This window comes from Echeneis naucrates, chromosome 1 (assembly GCF_900963305.1).
Source record: "Echeneis naucrates chromosome 1, fEcheNa1.1, whole genome shotgun sequence".
Classification (NCBI taxonomy): domain Eukaryota; kingdom Metazoa; phylum Chordata; class Actinopteri; order Carangiformes; family Echeneidae; genus Echeneis; species Echeneis naucrates.
Window position 1 is genome coordinate 22,494,393 of NC_042511.1, and position 18,596 is coordinate 22,512,988.

At 37.8% G+C, this 18,596-nt stretch overlaps 1 protein-coding gene across 4 annotated transcripts in view; it reads left to right on the forward strand.

Moving 5' to 3' along the window:
• Positions 1-18,596, forward strand: part of fbxw7 (F-box and WD repeat domain containing 7) — a 93,691-nt gene that overhangs the window by 4,901 nt on the left and 70,194 nt on the right. Inside the window, exons 2-3 of one of the 4 annotated variants that reach the window (XM_029500521.1) lie at positions 6,196-6,348; positions 10,956-11,032. The exons of 1 other annotated variant lie outside the window; for it this stretch is intronic. The gene's annotated coding sequence lies outside the window, so the exon portion shown is untranslated. The remainder of the gene's footprint in view (positions 1-6,195; positions 6,349-10,955; positions 11,033-18,596) is intronic. 2 more of the 4 variants (XM_029500539.1, XM_029500531.1) reach the window with 2 other exon arrangements.

Genomic DNA, 18,596 nt, shown 5'->3' on the forward strand with positions numbered 1-18,596 from the left:
GAAAACTGTGAAAAGCTGTACACTGCAGCGTTGCACTCAAATTCCTGCATTTACGTAGTCAACTGAGCTCATTGTGTGGGTGACAGAACCAAGCCTTGGACAATTTGGATTCACTCAACAAACAAAGCCAACAAGTGAGGGCTCCCCCTGAATTCACTGTTAAATTCAAACCCTGAATAAAACAACAGCTCACAGATCCATCAGTGGAGGATTGTGCATCATGCGGGAGTGTGGACAAATCACCATTATACTTGTCTTTGCAGGGACAAATAATAAAGAAGCTGCGGAAATTAGGGCTGACAGCTTTAATGCTGTGCTTTCGCAGCTCGATGGATCAATCTGTCTTTGTTTTGGGTGCAAATTGCTAATCATAATGTTGGAAATAATGATCTCAATTAAAATTCAATTCATCGTTCAGCGCTAAACTGCACTGTCTTGAATGCTTACGTTGTATTATTTGGCTGTTTGAAATGCTTGAGACTTGGAGAAACTTGGGATAACTATATTAGTCTGCAGCTGAGATAGTGAACCTGGGATAATATGAAGTGCGTTTTAAGCAGTAACCTACCAGGATGGCACTTTTCAATTTTATACCTTGGAGACATGAAGAACTTGCAAGTTTTGTACAAGACCTACACATTCACTTCCTGTTAAGGTGGCTCACAATTGAATAGTTTCTAGAGATCCAGGGGATGGATTTTACCTTCTGCATTGTTATATTGATGCCTCAGAGTAATAACTGCAGTAACATTGCTCTGGAGTGTGGCTTTTATGTAAATTAACTTTAATGACTTCAGTCCCATCCAGTTTAGTAGGTAAACTGTGACAGTACATTTAGAATAAGCAACAGAATACCCACTAATAATGAAATATCTGTGTCTTGGCAAACTAAGAACTTAAACTGGTGCCTTGACAGAATACATACATACAGCATCTGGTTATAGTAAGTTTTCTTTTTTTTTTTTTTTTGGTATATGCCTGTCACAAACAATGGTTTAACACAACGTATTTCTTCATCTCAGTGAGGTGAATGTCCCCAGGTTAGGAAAGATGGGTGATGTTTGAGACACTGAAAAGCATCAGAAGAGGAAAAAATGAGTCTGTGTTGAAGTGGATTGCTTCAGTAATCCAGTGAGTGCATCTTGACCAGAATGGACAGTTGCCCAGGTCTTTTCGGAACCACAACACTGTTTAAGCAGAGATATTAAGACAAAGAGCAAGAAGATAATGAGCGATGTGATTCATTACAATACTGGGCGACTGGGCGATTGATGGCAATTTAAAGAGTCCAGGAGCAGAAAAGAAAAAGGGATTGAGTGCATAATTAGACCATTAGGTGTAATGGTCAATATCAGTTTGATGATTTCATCCAGGTAGAGAGCTTTCAGAAGGAGTACGAGCCAGGGTCTACACGGTCTGAATTTAGATGAGAAACTGAAAAAGTGGGAAATGATATCTGAGTCAGTAATATTAAACACATGGCACCTATTCTCAGCTGCGTCAATTCTTTTTCGTCCAAATCAACAAATTTAGACCATTGTTGTTTTTAAGGACAGATGGGTGAGAGGATGTCGCAGATTCATGATGCAAAATCCTGTGAAAAGAAAGCAGGGGTGAGTAAAGGCAAGAAGAAGAGTGTCATAGAAGCTTGTATTAGAACAGTCGACAGGGTAATGGAGAAGGTGAATATAACTAGGAGGAGAAACAAACATTACATGAGCAGCTTCTACCAAAGTCCAGCCTGCAGCCAGAGCTGTGTGTGGGCAGACACTTGAGAGAAAGTAAGATCAAGGAAAGAGGAAATTAAAGGGCTTTTCTGCAGGGAGGCCCACATCACCTTGACAAGAGATGGATCTTCCATCTCTTATTTTTTATTTTTTTATTTTCTTAAAGTCATTAACTGTTACTGTGGGGCAAGAATGCAACACCAAGGAGGGAACTTTTGGATATTACAACACTTTTATATTCACACCCAGAACACTTAAGATCTTTCAAAGCCCTTGTTTATATTTTCACTCATCTTTGCCAGCTACCTGCAGCATGAACAGGAAAACAGCCCACGCAGATAAAGTAGCTAAGCAGGTGATAACGTACTGATAACCTTGTCTACTGATGATTTTCTTCAGTTCAAAATCAGCACCCTGCTCTTGGGGATGTTACAGTGAGAAAAGATAAAGCACAAAAAGACTTCCTGTCATGTGGCTTCAAGATGAAAAAACAAAAATCTGGGGGTCAAAGGTTGCGTTCATTTTGGCATCATAATGTCCCTTAAACACACCACTGGGATTTTTAAATATTCTAACACCTGAACAAAAGGAGGAATAGTGACCATATTTTCTGCTGCTTGATTTGTTGGTGGAGGTATACAACTGAGGCAGTAACTCAACTTATGAAATATATTTTTTTCTCCTCACATCCTGGTATCAGATTTGAAGTCTGGTACCAGCCTGTCTGACCGCCTCTTGTGTAGCTGTTGCTTGGCCACATAGCCGCATGAATTTAAGGAACACTAACACAAATTTTTATGATCAATATCAGCTTTGATGTAATTTCACCCTGGGAAGTGAGGATACTTTAAAATTGGAAAAATACAGTAAACATGGTTAGCCTCTGGTCTTATCTCTGCATGTAGAGGAATAAAAACATTGGCATTGAGTACTATCACAATGGAAGTATCAGGAGAGACATCATGGTTTTGTGGTTAAATACTGGAGGGAACTCTGTAATAAAAACAGCTGAGAGAGAGATTGAACAAATGATGTTTTATTGCATTGAACTTGTGAAAATGTTAATTGAAGCAGTGCTTTACCTCAAACCTAATTATTCAATTCTCATGGCCAGAATTACTCCATTGTTCTCTTACTAAAACATACCTGATTTTATTTTTCTATTTAATTTTTCAAAATTTCTTTTTGTTGCATTGTCTAATTTCTCTAGCTGTTACATTTTGTGGAGTATTCAAGTTCTAGCTTCCTTTAATTACATTTGTTTAGAATAAATTTCAATACACACTGTTTTGCTGCAGATTTACAAGCAGCGATAGCATAGTGTGGGTGTGTTTTACAGTTGAGAATGGCCCTCTGCACTGTATCTGAGGCACAAGGAGCATGTTAATAATTCAGTGCTGTGCCATGTAGCTCTGAGTTGGTTAATGAACACAGAGAGGAATCTCTCAGGGATATGACTTTGATGTGGACTACAGAATGACTGCTGGGTGACAGTGCAGGGACAAGAGGAAGTGGCAGTTTGGGACCAAAAATGTCATAATATTGTTGTTCAAAATGATGATACTGCAGAATAAGGACGAGAATGGAGATGAGTCCTTTTTAAACCAGCCCTAGGAGGATACTCTTTGTTTCTCGATGCTGTGATGTAGAACAAAAACAGCATTAATAGTTCCAGTATCCTTTCGCTCTGTGTTTACAGACCCATGTAAAGGGACTTTGTCTTTACAAAGAGCAGACCTTGTCTAATCAAAATAAATGTTCCTTTTTTTTGTTGAATGATTTACATTAGAAGGAAGTGCATTTCTGTCTCAACTTCACCTGTTGGACGGTAGCTACATGTTCTGCTTTCTCTGGATTGAGTCTGGTTCCAAACCAGATAGCACGCTCCCATATGCCTGCAGAGAAGCCCCATGCAGAGACTGATGCAACGATCCTGGTAAAAACATCATAGATTTTTCTTTGACAGGAAATGGGTTAGAAAGTAGCTCACCAGCAAACAGGCCCTTCTCCCTGTGATTTTTCTGTCCTGGTGTCAGCTACTGGGCTTTAAGTTTCATCCATTTCCATCTTGGCTTAACTCAACTGCAACGCTTCACTGCCACCCACAACTGATTCCCTCCAAATGCCAACCAGTCCTTCTGCGAGACTGCAGCAGAGGTGCAGGATGAAAAAGAAGGTCTCTCCCAGTGGAGGACCTGTTGGCATGGAAACGGCTGTCCTTGTGAATGGAGGCTTCTCTTACAGGCTTGGTCAGGGGTCCCCCCCACCGTCTCATGGCCCAAGAGGATGTTGTTAGAAAGCTTTTGAGCAAACCTTAAGACTGTTCACAAAACCTGGATTTATGCTTTTTCCCAACTGTGCTCTTTGTAGGTTTCTCATCTGATGGTTGTTATAAAGCTTGTGTGATTGCTTTACTACAGATCTCAAATTTAGTTTATACAATTTGTGATTGCTGGCTGCTCTCATTTATCTTCTCCTTAACAGAAAATTGGGGAAATGCTAACCCTAACCCTAAACTCTCAGTGTTTGTCTGAACTTGACCTGTAGTCTGGTAATCTGGTGTGCCAGGTAGTTTGTTACACACTGCGACAAAGCAGAGTTTGTTAGAAACTATTTGAAAAAGGGCAGGTACTCGGAAAAAATGCTGATTAGATGAACCATCTATCACCTTCATTCGCAGGTAAACTGCAACCAATCAGATTCGACTGAAAACTGAGGCAGCTGGTAATTAAAACTTGGCATTAGGTGGAAGAGCACAAACATATTTTCCACAGATGAAGTCCTTCAGTTTCGCTCTTTTGATAGCAATATTTGTGACAACCTTTTTAGGAGTCACCGTAAAGAAGCCTCTTGCTGTATTCACTTCTCATGCCTAAGACAAGTCTGTATGTGCCCTCATAGGATGCTGATTGTTCTCGACCACAGTGCTTGGACACAGCTGAAAAGTTTGGAGTCCTACTTTTCACTTGTGAAAAGTCCAGGTAATTTTTGAGGTTAAGGTGCATGGCATGGCTGGGTTGTTTGAGAAATCCAAACTTTTAAACTAAACTGAGCCTTAATACTGCTAATGAGTGAGGTGGCATTCACACCAGATGCACAGGAAAAAGTGAAGAGAGATTTTCCTTTAGAGTTAGTCAGTGATGAGATGCCTTGAAAGAAAGCCTGTAAGTATTGTAGTCAAATTGAACCACTGACCTAATTATTCCTTTCACATTCCACGAAAAGAAAAACAAGGTCACTGTAACATCCTGTTCTTGTCTTTTCCTCACCATGCAGTCATCTACAGCTGGCACAGTCCTCATTGTCACTTACTGCACGGTTGCATAGTAGTTTCACAAGTAAATGTGCACCCTTATGTAAGAATACAATATGTTTAGTTTCAGTAGCCAAAAGATCATCCTAAATAAGCAACTTAAATGTGTTGTTGCTTTCTGTGTCATTTTCGGACCTAGCAGGCAGCTGTTCCCAGGGAAAAAGTTCTAAAAATCCACTTTACACTACCAGTTCAGCATCTAACAGCAGATGAAAAAGTCCCTAACCCTAAAAGCTGCCAAAAACTCTGTTTACCAGAGAGCCAAGTATCTCCCTCAGAAGTCAATTGAGACCAAAGTCAGCTAAGACAGTCAATAACAGACTTACCAGGAGGACACAAACCACAATAAAAACATCTTACAATGAACAATAATGTTGTTCCAAAAGGGTTCATTGACTGTATTAAAAAAAAAAAGTTTCATTTTCTGTTGATAAACTAATTGATTCATCGTTTGTCTGACATGTAGTGTTCATTGACTTGAAATCCATTGAAGATTTGGTTTCTCATTCATAATGTAGTGATGTGGGAATATGCTTTTGATATGAATACCTACCTTCTTCCTTATGGGACATCTTTATTTCATACACAATGCCCTCTTCTGCGCCACAGGAATGTGTTGCTTTGTCATGGTTGGATATCCTCCCTTAGACTTGGCCTGGGTGGCTTTCTGTCAGGGACACAAGCAGCTGGCAGCTCAGTTAAAGTGCCTTTAAGTCTATTAGAGAGGATAATCCAGGGAGAGGTGCAGTGAACAGAGGGGCCAGGGAAAACAAGCCTGTCAGTTTACTTTCCTCACTTTTGTCATCTGAATGTGTCCCTAACAACTGTTCCCTCATTGTTGTCTGACACACATGGCCGCCATATGCTATCTTTATTACTCTGTGAAAGGAAAATTATCCTCTGTAAACAAGATGTAAGAACAGAAAAAACAAAAAACAACGATGATGTACGTGTGGGTTGTGTGGTCCCAAAGTTTTAGTTATGCTCTGAACAAATCATTATAGATGGACTGGAATGGAGGTGTATTTGTTGCTTTCTGGTTTTTTTTTTTTTTTTTTGGACACAAAGTGAACATTTACAGGCATGTTTTGTTTGTTTCTTTTATACACCACAGTTGCTTACAATCCTTAAATGCTTTCTTTACATTTCCGCTAGCCTCCCACCTTCCACCTTTCACTGCCCCTGGCTCAGACAGTGGCTCAGCAGGACTTCAAAGAAGAGGCTCTGCAGCGCTGCAGATAACACAGTGCACCCCAAAGCACAAGCAAGCTTTTTCAGAGCCCATACACAGTCCCTCAACTGCTACAGGTTTGGCCCTTTCTATGTCTTTTATCAAATGGTCTTTACTGATGTTTCGTTTTTTGTGCCTCAGGATTCCTTTGTGTTCAGTTCCCATTGTTGTGTAGAGCCTCAGGGTCTCACTTGAACTGCAACATTCGAATACACTTGTAGAAACTGAAAAGATGAATGCAATAATTATCTTGTTTGTATTATGCTAGCTGGAGTATTGCGGCTGATTGCATAAGAAGAGATTATTTCTGTGAAAATGATGGTGTGTGTAAGCAAATTTGTTTTTATCATTGGATGAAACAGATATTTTTTGTTTCAACATGGTTTCAAACAGTCTGAGTCATTAGGGTTTATCAAGCTATTTTGTATATTAAAATATATATCTATCATCATGCTTAAATCCTCTAATCATATTGTGAACATTCTCTCTGTTTACATTTGGGTTAACGATTTGCCTTTAATCTTGTAACAATCGATTGATCAGAAATTGGTCATTCACTGCACGAATGACCAAATTTTGCTACTTCATGATTTTCTAAAACCATAGCTGGTATTTAGCTGTAAGTTACAGGGATATTTCACTGGAAGACCTTTATTTAAAACTGACTTTAGTAGCACAAAGAGCATTCAATCCTGGAAGAAATCAGTTGATTCGAGTTCAGCTAAATATTTTTTTTTATACTTACCCCTTTTAAGTGATTACTAAGTATTGAATGGCTGTGGCCTGTGTTGGAGTTCTTTGAGTATTTTTCTCATACTTAAGTCGTCGTATCTGTTGGCTTAACAGTGTTGCCATGGTAGCAGCATGTTGGTGCTCAGGTAGATCATGATTTCCTCTGGGATAAAACACCTCTGACTCTGTTCTTGGAGAAAATCACAGATGTCTTGGAGATAAACATTTACAGCAATAAAAAAAAAAAAAAAAAAAAAAAAGTGGTATTGTAAGATTCGTTTTCTTGTTTAATGTGATATTGAATGAATATTATGTGCCATTAAGCTCCTTATCATCTATTATAAACCAATTTGCAGTTGAATGTTTAGAAAGAGCTACATTACTCTGCTTTACACAGACTACCTTTTTGAAGCAATTATAATTTCACTACGAATAAATGTGCTGTGAAATTTATCATACCTCACACATTGTGAGTGAGTGAGTGAGCTTGTCACTTGGATAATTTTTCAGTTTCTTCAGCATGTTGGCACACTTTAATACCTGCATATGTATGTACACATTATGTACACCAGTTTCAAATACACACATTTATAGGCCCATCATTATCTAGGTGAGGGTTGATATATACCTCATTCAGTCCATAGTAAACACTTTTTAGCCTTAGCGTTTCAATGTAACAATAATGTTGTTGACTTTAATATCACCTGGCAAAATTATGATAAATTGTGTCATGACTATATAAATAACAATATAAATCAGAATTACATCGAAAATGTCAAATTAATTTCTAATTGGATAGAAATGCATCTATAATGATCTCCATTATTACTGCTATTGGAGTGGCACAAAGTTTTGAAAATCTCAACTATGTCTGCTGCTTAATGGCAACGATGTCAGGAAGAGCATGGATTGCCTTTTATTTGTTGTGATGGCATTAATTAGTTCTGAATCAACAATGTTCTCCAAACATATACGCTGTCATTAATTCTGTCTTCTCATTAATTTCTGTTATGTTCAGTAATGCTGACTCCGCATGACTGAAATGTGAGCTAGTTTGCTGCAAGGAACACACTTTTTTTTTTTTTCATTCCTGCTGAGACACACAGCTGCAAATTGTGTCATGATTGTGATGTTCAGGTCTCAGTTACTGTGTAGAAGGGCCCTGGACTTGGAGGAAGAAGCTGTTGAGGAGGTACGGTCAGAGAGGAAATGAGGCTACATTCCAGTAGTGATTTATGAAGTGTCTTTCACGCTATTTGTACTGCTAGCTAGTTTGCAGCTGCTCCAGACAATTTGCTGACTCAAGTAGCACTAGACCACTCTGTCTACACATCGAAAGGATGCCATTAGTAGCTTTGTGGTCAAATTTGATACTGTGGTAAGACTTAATGAGCTACTTTTCACTATAACATAATCTCTACATAGTTCTCTGCTGAAGCTGACGCCACCCTCTGCTCTACATCCCCAGTTTTTAGACTGTAGTTTTCATTTATCAAACAAAGATCCCGAATGATGCTCTTATGTGGAGCTTAAGCTAAATTCTGAAACTATGCAATTAGCCAAGTCTTCAGACTGGTCCCAATATGATGAGATGAGGCCTGTTTTTATTATGAATCCGTAAGAGACTCCAGTCCTGCTGTGTAAAAACATGTCAACCAGACCAAGCTCAAAGTTCATACCTGCAGCCAGAATTAAAGACATTCTTGTGATACCCCTTGGGTTTGTCTTACCATGTCAAAATAATGATAACATCTGGCCGATGATGTACTCTATATTTTTGAAGCTATTTATAACGTGGCCCATGCTGAGCATAACTGAAGGCTTTCTAACCGTTTATTGTACACCTAGCTGAGTGCCGCAAAATGAGATGAAAATAGTTAATTATTAAATGTCTACAGGCCTGTGCTTTATCCAAAGTGGTCTTTTCAAATGGTGTCTTTCAACATTGCACAAGATTAGCCAAACCTTCATAGAAAGGGACACTATCCTGAAGAGTGTCATAAGAAGTTATCAAAAGTGCTATTCTGCGTGTTTTAAGTATTTCAGTGTTTTCTTGCTGCATCGTTATTTTTGTAATGCAGCTTTAGTTTTTTTATTTGCTGGTTTGTTGTACACAAATTTTGCTGTGTAAAAGAATGAATAGCTTAATTAGTACTTAATTACAATGGAGACAGGCTAATTGTAAATAAGACACATGCACTGCTTTATCCACATAAATTCATATAGAGGTTGGAAAAGTTGAACAAACTCAGACTCTTAATTTTTGTCCACTAAAGATGGCTGTTGCAATCCTCTAATATGTGATTATGGATGCCTTTAGCCACAGTCTGGGTCAGATGTGTCTTGATGTGCCAAATAAAATGTTTTCATTTGTTAAAACAGAGACAAATGTCTGCAATTGAAAATGCAAGGGAAATGTAATATGTTGCTTATTTATAGTATCTGAAAATATGTTGTTTCACTTAATATGCCAACTTTTGAAATACTTTGCACTTGTATTGAAAAGACCAGTGCCTTAGCTGTATTTTGACTTTAAAATAATATTTGTGATTGGCTGTTCCAGATGTCATTAAACGATTCTGATTAGACTGTGTCATTAAGAATAGACTCTAAACATTACATTGGGAGGGATATTGTTGGTTAGCCGTGCTGCAAAAAACCCTTCATTACTGAGTTGAATGCATATTTGAGAGTTCAGTGGTGTATAAACCATCAGCACTGTTCTAGAGATTAACAAAACATGGTATATCAGATAAAACGCCATTCATCATTCTCTTGACAAGTGGCGCAAGCATATGTGTGTTATGCACAAATAGAATGCCACAGACCTGAATCCATGACTTGCACAAAGGGGATCTTGTGGCTCTGTTATAAAACTGAAGGGGTAGTTTACTGAAATGGGAAGGGTGCCGCTCAGAGGGAAGGTTCAATGCAAGTCATTGTAACACTCTACGTAGTAATGCTTTAACATACAGTTGGAGTAATCTCTTGGAGGGCGATAGTTTCCCAAGCCACAGGGGTCTTTAAAAAGTTTGGGTATGAGAATGATGTGAATTGTGCTATGCCCTCACAGTCAGCAGGTCTCTAACTGAACAACTTTGGGAGATTTTGGACAGCACTCTGGACTTCAATCATCAAAACGCCAAATGATGGAGTATCTCTAGGAAGAGCAAAGTCCATCTATTCAATAGACTTACAAAAACCTTGTGTGACACTTTTATTTTGGTTTTTCCTTTTAATTTGCTCTATAAACCCGTCTGTGCCTCTGAATGCTGAATTGTATGGTTTTCCATCTGTCACCCATCTTTCTGTCTCACAGCTATCAAATGTCAAACAGCTGGATAGGCTGTCTGCACATCTGTTCATTTCCCAGAACTCAATGTCCATATCCAGTTTTGTTTATGTCGACTTAGAAATCCTGTTCTCACCACAAGCCAGCTCTAACGTGCTACTGTGGGATCCAGAGGGCCTAATTATGTTTGCAGGCAGCTGCTCAATTTCTCATATTAAACACCTTTTGTTTATTTTATGTTCATTTATTAAGTAAATTACACCTAGGGATATAGCAAACCACTTTAATGTGATCTTTGCTGTGTTTGAAGTTTAGGAATTTCAACAATTAAGCACATGGATTGGGTTAGATAGATCACAGGGACTGTGCTTGTAGAGTTAACTCATCCAGAGGTGTTTGACTCCTGTGCTTTCAGCTCATCATTCCATTAGAAAGGTTTAAATATGAAGTGTCAGTGTTGCATATATATATATATATATATATATATATATATTTATTATTATTATTATTTTTTTTTAAATAAATTTTACCTATTGAAGAAATGGTTTTACATGTGGGAGAATAAACTGTGAAATCCCAGCACTCTTATCTCCCCACTAACTCCTCTTTCGTGTCCTTTGAGATCACTGTATTAGCAGCTCTATTTTGCTTTGTCCACAGAAAGAATCGACCCCTAGAGTCGGACCTTGACCAAAGAAGTCCAATTTTGGCCTGAACAAAGGCAGACAGAGAGAACTGTAAGTAAAGACCAGAGTTGTATGAACTTTCAGGTGTGTGCGCGCATGTGTGCTCTGTGGAGGGCATATTGCATGGCTTGACACACAAGGTTAGTGAGATTTTTGTGGTTGTTTTGAGCGAGAGTGAGTATATCTGCATTGTTTACTGATGACGAAGAAGGCAGATGAAGCGCTTGTTGGCTATCTTGGGAGATTTGTATTTGCATGGTGGGATCAAAATATCCAGCAGATGGCTGCAGATGTATGACAGCCATTTATTAGATCCCAGTCTCAGCTCTCCGTTCTTGCAACCATGCTTTTTTCTCAAGTGCTTTATAGTATCTCTTCTGCAACTTGTTGACAAGCTGTGTTGTCAGAAAATAAAACTGAGACAACAAACAACAAGAAAAATAAACAATGCTGTTGAACAGATATTTCCTGTATGGGCACGTTGTCCATTGAATAGACAATGAAGAGCAGTCTAGCTGACTTCCAAGTGCAGCATCTTATCTAAAGCCTCTGTTACAGTTTCACAAATCTAAATGCTGTTAAAACACACTGACAACAAGACATAAAAAAGTTTGTCATGTTGTTGGCTCTTACGTGTTGTCAAAGGCCGATAGGATGCAAGGCTGAACCAAGTTGTTTCCTAGCAACACATGTAAGGGTTTGTCATGAAGTGCATTTATTCTACTATTACACTAAACCAGCCGTTGTGAATAGGTTATTGACCTCTAGGAAACATCAGTTATTATATGGAACAAGTTAGCAGATAGTAATTAGCAAAGTAGGCGTTCATAATTCAAGTGAAGTATTTTATGAAATTCTAAAAGGCACATTCAAGATGAGAAGAAGAAAAGAAATGTGTTAAGTTTAGGATGGCACAAAATTGCCAAGGGGATCTTAGAGACTACTCTAAATATCTTTTGAAAGTTGTGAAATATTTTGTGGTCTTTTTTCCCCCGCGTTTCTTCGGGACAGTAGTTGACTTGAGGTGTGCACACTGGCTGTCTTATTTCTGTCAAGATGACTTTGAAGGTGTAGTAAAACAGTTGATTTGGAATGTATCCACAATGTGACAATGGCATGACATTGTATATTAAAGGCACTTGGTTCACTCTTACTATTTACTTTAACTTTGGACCTACAAACAACAGTTTTTATGTAGCGGCATGGTAATGTTGCAGTCTACTACAACTGGCCTGCAACTTATCTTCATTATCATTTAGCCTGTTCTTTTTTTTTTTTTTTTTTTCCTTAAGTCGTTAATCATGGTCTGCCAGTGCTGCAGTGAGCTGTAACAGAACAAGACTAATTGATTAATTGATGATCAGAATAGTTTTTAATTTATGGCTGTTTGTGCTCTATGTGTACCCTACTTGAACCTTTATATCTCGGTCTTATTAGTATTTCATCCCTTTCTTTCATTTCATTTAGTCCTTGAAAATTTGCTTTTGACTTGCGATACTGATATTTGTTTTCCATACAAAATGTAGAGCAGTGCAAAATCCTTGAATGTGTCACTTGCCTAAAGTGTGTGATCTACTTAAGCTTCCTTTTAAAGATGTGCCAACCATGTGCCATCCAAGGGAACAAAATGCGACAGAGATCAAGGAGGACAAGAAAATGATTGCACTGGTGGGTGTACGGAAAGCCCCACCCAAAGGTTTCATTGTCAATATGTGAGGCAGGATGCAGACCTTTCACACTTCCGCATGAGACACAGTGGAAGTTGTTCAGGTCGTTATGAACAAACAGTGGTGAATTCATTCAGAAACTCAGTGGCTGTCCTGTCATTTGCTGGAGTTTGTTGAGAGGCAGGCGAAGCAAAAAGGCATGTGAGTCGCTGGAACATAAGCTGTTTGTGCACCGTCGAGTGGTGAATGTGTGTTTATCAGAAATGAATACATAATGTGTTTATGGTGCAGTCAGTGTTCAGTCCCGTGAGGGGTATTCTTCCTCAAAGCCTAGAGTGTGTTGCTCACCCTGAATTATTCATCCTTAGCAAGCGCCAGTGAATTAAAGGTAAAGTGATAGCACACTGCAGTGCCTTGCTTGTCTCACAGCTACATTTTTAAAGTGTGGACCGGCACTCAAATATCAAAGTCTTAAAATTGTCCTTCTCTAAAACTGTTACCTTGGTCTCAGGGACTAGATAAAGGAAATTTGATATGGAGCTTGAATAATTCAGGGCTGTGGTTTTGAATTTTCGTCGAAATGCATCTTATGTATTAACATCCCAGTGCTATCTCCTTTTCTTTAAGACTTGAATGGTTGCAATGGTGACTTCTGGCAAAGCAATCCAAATATCAAGTCAAATATGAATGTAAAATAGATGTGTTTTTGTGTATCCCTTAGACCCTGCTGCTCAGTGCATCTTAGTGGACCTAAAACAGCTGTGAAGTCCATGTGTGGTTATTGTGGCCTGATGGACTGCATGGCTTTACTGTCTTTTGCAGCTGTGTTATATAAACACAAAGCCTGATTTTTGTGATGAATCTGTCCATGGACTTTAAAACTTGTCTTACAGGAATGATACTGAAATGAAAAATTTCCATTTAAAAGCAATCCACTTTGAAACAGATGTTCAGACACTGAACTATGCAAGCTCATGTATGTTCCCATCTTTGGAATAAATTATGCTCCTTCAGTTAAACACATTATTGAATAGAAGAATAGGATTTCGAGATTTCAATGAAAAGGTAATGGTGTGCTGCTGAGTTCCTGGAGGAAGAAGTGCACTGCTATCATTTTGTGAAGATACCTTTTTAAACTCTGAATTTGAAACTGAACTGCTTCCTAAGCAGACTCTTGAAAAGGACTGAGATTTAACCATCCTCTGTGTCATTCCCCAATCAGTCCTACACCTCTCACCTACTCGTTCTCTGTAAATAATTCAGAACAGCTTTTTGACTGCTCCAGAAAGGAGTATACACATAGTTGATAATTGAGGAGGCTTAGGAGAGGGAACATCACTGCTGACTCGTGTTTCAGAAGTCCAGAAAGTTTGAACTACTGTTTATACTAGTGATCAGCTTCATGTTTGTTTGCTGGCAAAATATTAAACATTACTAATGTAAACAGTCTGTAGCTGAAGAAAACTAAATAGTGCCTATCTTATTTCAGCAAATAATGAAAGCCTTACAACAAGAACATGTGAGTCAAAAGTGTTAACATGTTAAAATAAGCATGGATGACTCAGTGGTGATAATAGTCAGCTTTATGTGCTGAAGTGGTAAACAGCTTTGTATTTTTATGACTTTAACAGCACAGATTTTCCGCTAAAAATAAACTCCAAATCTGCAATGTGATGAGAGATGTGACTGATATCTAGCTTGCAGCTTAACTGCTTCACCGTTATATATCTATTTTTTTTTTTTAGTTGAAAATTTCTCCTTTATTGGAGATTGGGGGCAATTTCATCATAAAACTATTCATCAGTTCACAGTTTTGTGTGCTGAGGCTGCTCTTTGTTGGTTACAGCAACAGATGGGTGTTTTTATATGAGGATCTGTGTCATCTTTTCAGGGTGTGGTTTACACTATGTCACTCTGTGAAAACAGGAAATCCAACATGAAATGAAAATCCCAGTGAGGAGAGATGGAAGTTGTGACTCTGCTAGTCCTGTTTTGTCTTGTTTTTTCTTTGTTCTGGTGCCTAGAGATTTTTTTTTATGGTGTTGCATTATATTATTGTTGTATCATCATCATCATCATCATTGTTATTATAATTATCATGTATAATGAGACAGTGATAGGATTATACAAAGTATACAACAAGTCTACCTTCCTGACAATGTAAAGACACTATTAAGGCATATTAATGCTGCAGAGAGCAACGATGAACATTCCACCCTTTCAGAGATGTTGCAGTGCTCCTTGAGGTTTCAGTCTATGTCCACTAGAGTGCAGCCTACTCACGCTGCAAGCTCAGTCATATGGTCACATGTTGAGGATTAAAGAAATCGACACATTTATGTCAGCCTTTTAATTCTCAAACCTTTAACAGAAACTGGTGAAATGACAACCTCTTGACTGTAGGCCAAAACATTTACTGTTACAGTGATTAAAATACTTGAACCTGATTGTTTTCCTTTTCAGTGGGTCACAGTTTGGGGTCTTGAGGATAATTGAGAACATAATTTGCAAGCCCACTATTATGTATTCACCAATGATTAATGGCATCACGCTAACTATCACACATTTGCCAGTTGATTAACCACTGAAATAATTTGTCTACTACTCCAAATCTTAAGTTTTTCAAAGGGTGCTGTTCTCCAATTGGAAATTTAAACACTACAGATTAGGTCAGTGTGAAGTGAGTAATTTCTCTTCCAGTCTGATAAAAACTAAACATTGTGTTCTTTTGTTTGTGGACTTCATGGACTCGAAACTTTACCCATTAGACACTGGCTACAACACTCTGTTTTATTAGTGGCTGCATCGTTTAAGGGTGTGTTAAAGATTTCGAAAAATCTATCACAGTACAATTGGCCTCATACATCAGAGGGACCCATATCTAAATTATTAAAAAAACTATAATTTTATAAAAAAAAAAAAAAAAAAAGTTGTGTGGGGGGGGAGTATTTTGCTTTTTAAAACTGTACTTTATACAATGCAACAATGTTAAGTCAATATAATTGTATAGTTTGGTATGATATTTAATGCATGTATACTGTATTTCCCTTCATTCTTCTCTTATTTTAGTTTCATGTCTAGATTCTGAAGATGGATCAGGACATGAAATATTCTAAAACCTAACTTTTTAACCTCCAGTTTTACCCACAGTATATAATGACATAGAGCATTAATAGTAGCAGCAGGATGATGTAGTAATTAATATCCCACTGAGTTATGTAAAACTAGGTTTACATCTTTTAAACTGATAAAGAGAAGCATTACCATCGATTGGCCCTGTACATGCGCCAATATTCAGGGAGTTTTGAAGTCAGTGTTTTCTATTGGGAAAGAAAAAATGAAATGTATGCATCACAACACAACTGTGCTGTCTAGGAACCCAGCTTTAAAGTAATTTTTCTGGTTGAAAAGCCAAGTAATAAAATGCTATCTTTCAGAAGGGAAGATTAATGGCAAGTGACCCTTTTGGGGAATAATATGGATTAACTCTATGCTTTTGAAACTACAATTGAGCCTTTTTAGTGCTACTGCATTTTTTTTCCTATTATTGAAACACTACAATTTCAATTTCAACCACAGTGATGAGAAAACTCATCTACAAATATGTCTGGGTGATGTTTAAAAGGCACATTTGGCTTTTGTAAGCAAAACATTGATGATTGATTGATTCACATGAGTGTGGGGACATCACATTTAGTAGCTTTAATACATTCCAATTCACCAATAGATATTCCAGGGAACAGTATTTGAAGGTGTTTTTTTTTTTTTTTGTTTTTTTTTTGTGTGTGCTCATTAGAAAACACAAAAACGTAACATTTTAAATTTCATATCAATATCAATATTGTTATCAAAAGTGTTTGATAATAAACCTATCAACGTCCAGTTGTGTGGGGAAAACTTTCTTCTGCAATTCTACATTTATCAGTAATTTCAGCAAATGCCTGATTTTTTTTTTTTTTTTTTTTTTTTTTTTTTTTTTTTTTGGTATCGACAAGAAAATTGCATTTGTCAGTAACATAATTTCCAATATCAGTTGTGTGGGTACATCATAGTGGGTAAATGTTGAATAGGAAATGATTCATACAGCAAGAAGTTTACACCATGTCACAACAGTTATCCATCCACCCGGGGGTTGGTGCTTACTATACAGCTGCTGCGTGTCGGCCTTGTCATTATGGCTTCCTCAAAAACCCTCTTTTATGGTGCAGTGAGTATCTGCTTTATGGATCAATAAGCTGAAGCAGTGAGCTGACACAGTGAAAAACAATATTCATAAATAATGAACAGGGCACCCTTTCACCCTGCGTCGTCTTTTAGTCCCAAGAACAAGACAGACACCACAATGCTAATTTTCCTTATGGAGCCTTCTTATCTTGTATAAATGATATGTTCTGTCGTTATGCTGCCATACTAGATGAAAGTTGGAGTGGGGTTTTTTTTTATGCTGCTGTCCTTGTCCTAGTTTGACAGATGTGCATTTTCCTTTATAGTTTGTGTTTCATGATTGCAGACAGGTTTTTGCATTTGTTGTCTTCAATCTCTCTCCTGATGTTCTATTCGCTCTGGGGAGATAGCAACCTGGTGTTTCAGGAAATTTTTGTTGCAGTGAATTACACTGAGGTGTCACCTTTTAGTAGCACTCCTCCACAACACAAAGATGTACCAGTGAACAAGCACAGAGAAAAGCTTTAAGTGCTTCATCATTACCCTTTCCAACCCATTATGTTGATCACAATTGGCAGGCGGTCAGAACTGCACACCAAAGCATGATGCACTTCATCCAGATAAATGGGTGGAATAATAACAGTTTAGTTGTTATTGTAATATCCACCTAAAAAGAGACTAATGGCAGTTGATTTTAGAGTGAATCGCGCCATCATTAAACCCAAACACTATGGTGTGCACAGCACTGGTTGGACAGCCTGGGAGATACTTTTATACTCTGTGGATACACACTTTTTAGGGGAAGTCAACCAAGAGACCAAATTTACAGGTGATGCACTTTGATATGGTCTCAGATAAGTGATGTTATAAACATAAATCTGTTGGGAGTAGCAAAAAGACAGATAAAAAGATATAATACTCTGTCGACATTATTCTTTAAAAGCAAACAAAAAGCTAATTTAATAGGATTATGATAATTTATCCTTTGGTATTAATCTATAACCACATCACAAAAGCTACAATAATTTGCAATAGCCAGCTAACCATTTCCCAAGATCATACCCTCAGGTATTTCAAAAGTAATTATTTTAATATGCTCCCAGCCGTATTGTCTTTGTGTTGATATTATTTGTGTGGAAACATTCATAATTTATTTAGCCATCTTGAAAAGGTCTACACCTCTACCACATGCCTGGTAATCAGTGCATTGAGTAAGTAATCCACTGATTGTCTGTACGTCTGTATTGACCCGCCTCTGTACATCCATGGGTCAATTATGAACGTAAACCGCTGACATACTGTGGCTTACAAAGGAGAGCAGCAAATCCTCATATTTTGGAAGTCTTAAGTATAGTATTTTGATTTCCTATTAAAAGTAATAAATTAAGCCAAAACGCAAAATCATCAAATTTTAAGAAAGCTCTTCATGTCGGGAATCGGCACTGGAAGCTTTGCTCTTGTTTTGATGTCTGAGACACATTAACTATACATAACTAACAAATTAATGCATATTTTACTATCACTGTGGGATGCCATCTTAAGAAAAATAATAGTCTGTTATAGTATGAGAAGCTGTCATTGTAGTTAGTTGGTGTTAGTATTTTGCCGCATCTGCACAATTAGATGAATACATTTTGTTGTCTCTGTTTCAGGGTGATGATTGGAGACTAATTCTAAACTGAACCACCACCTGACATTATTTTGTGCAATTGCTATAAATGACAATTGGCTGCCATTCCTTTAACAGAGGGCCCATGCAGCCCATCTTTGCTTTGCCACTAATA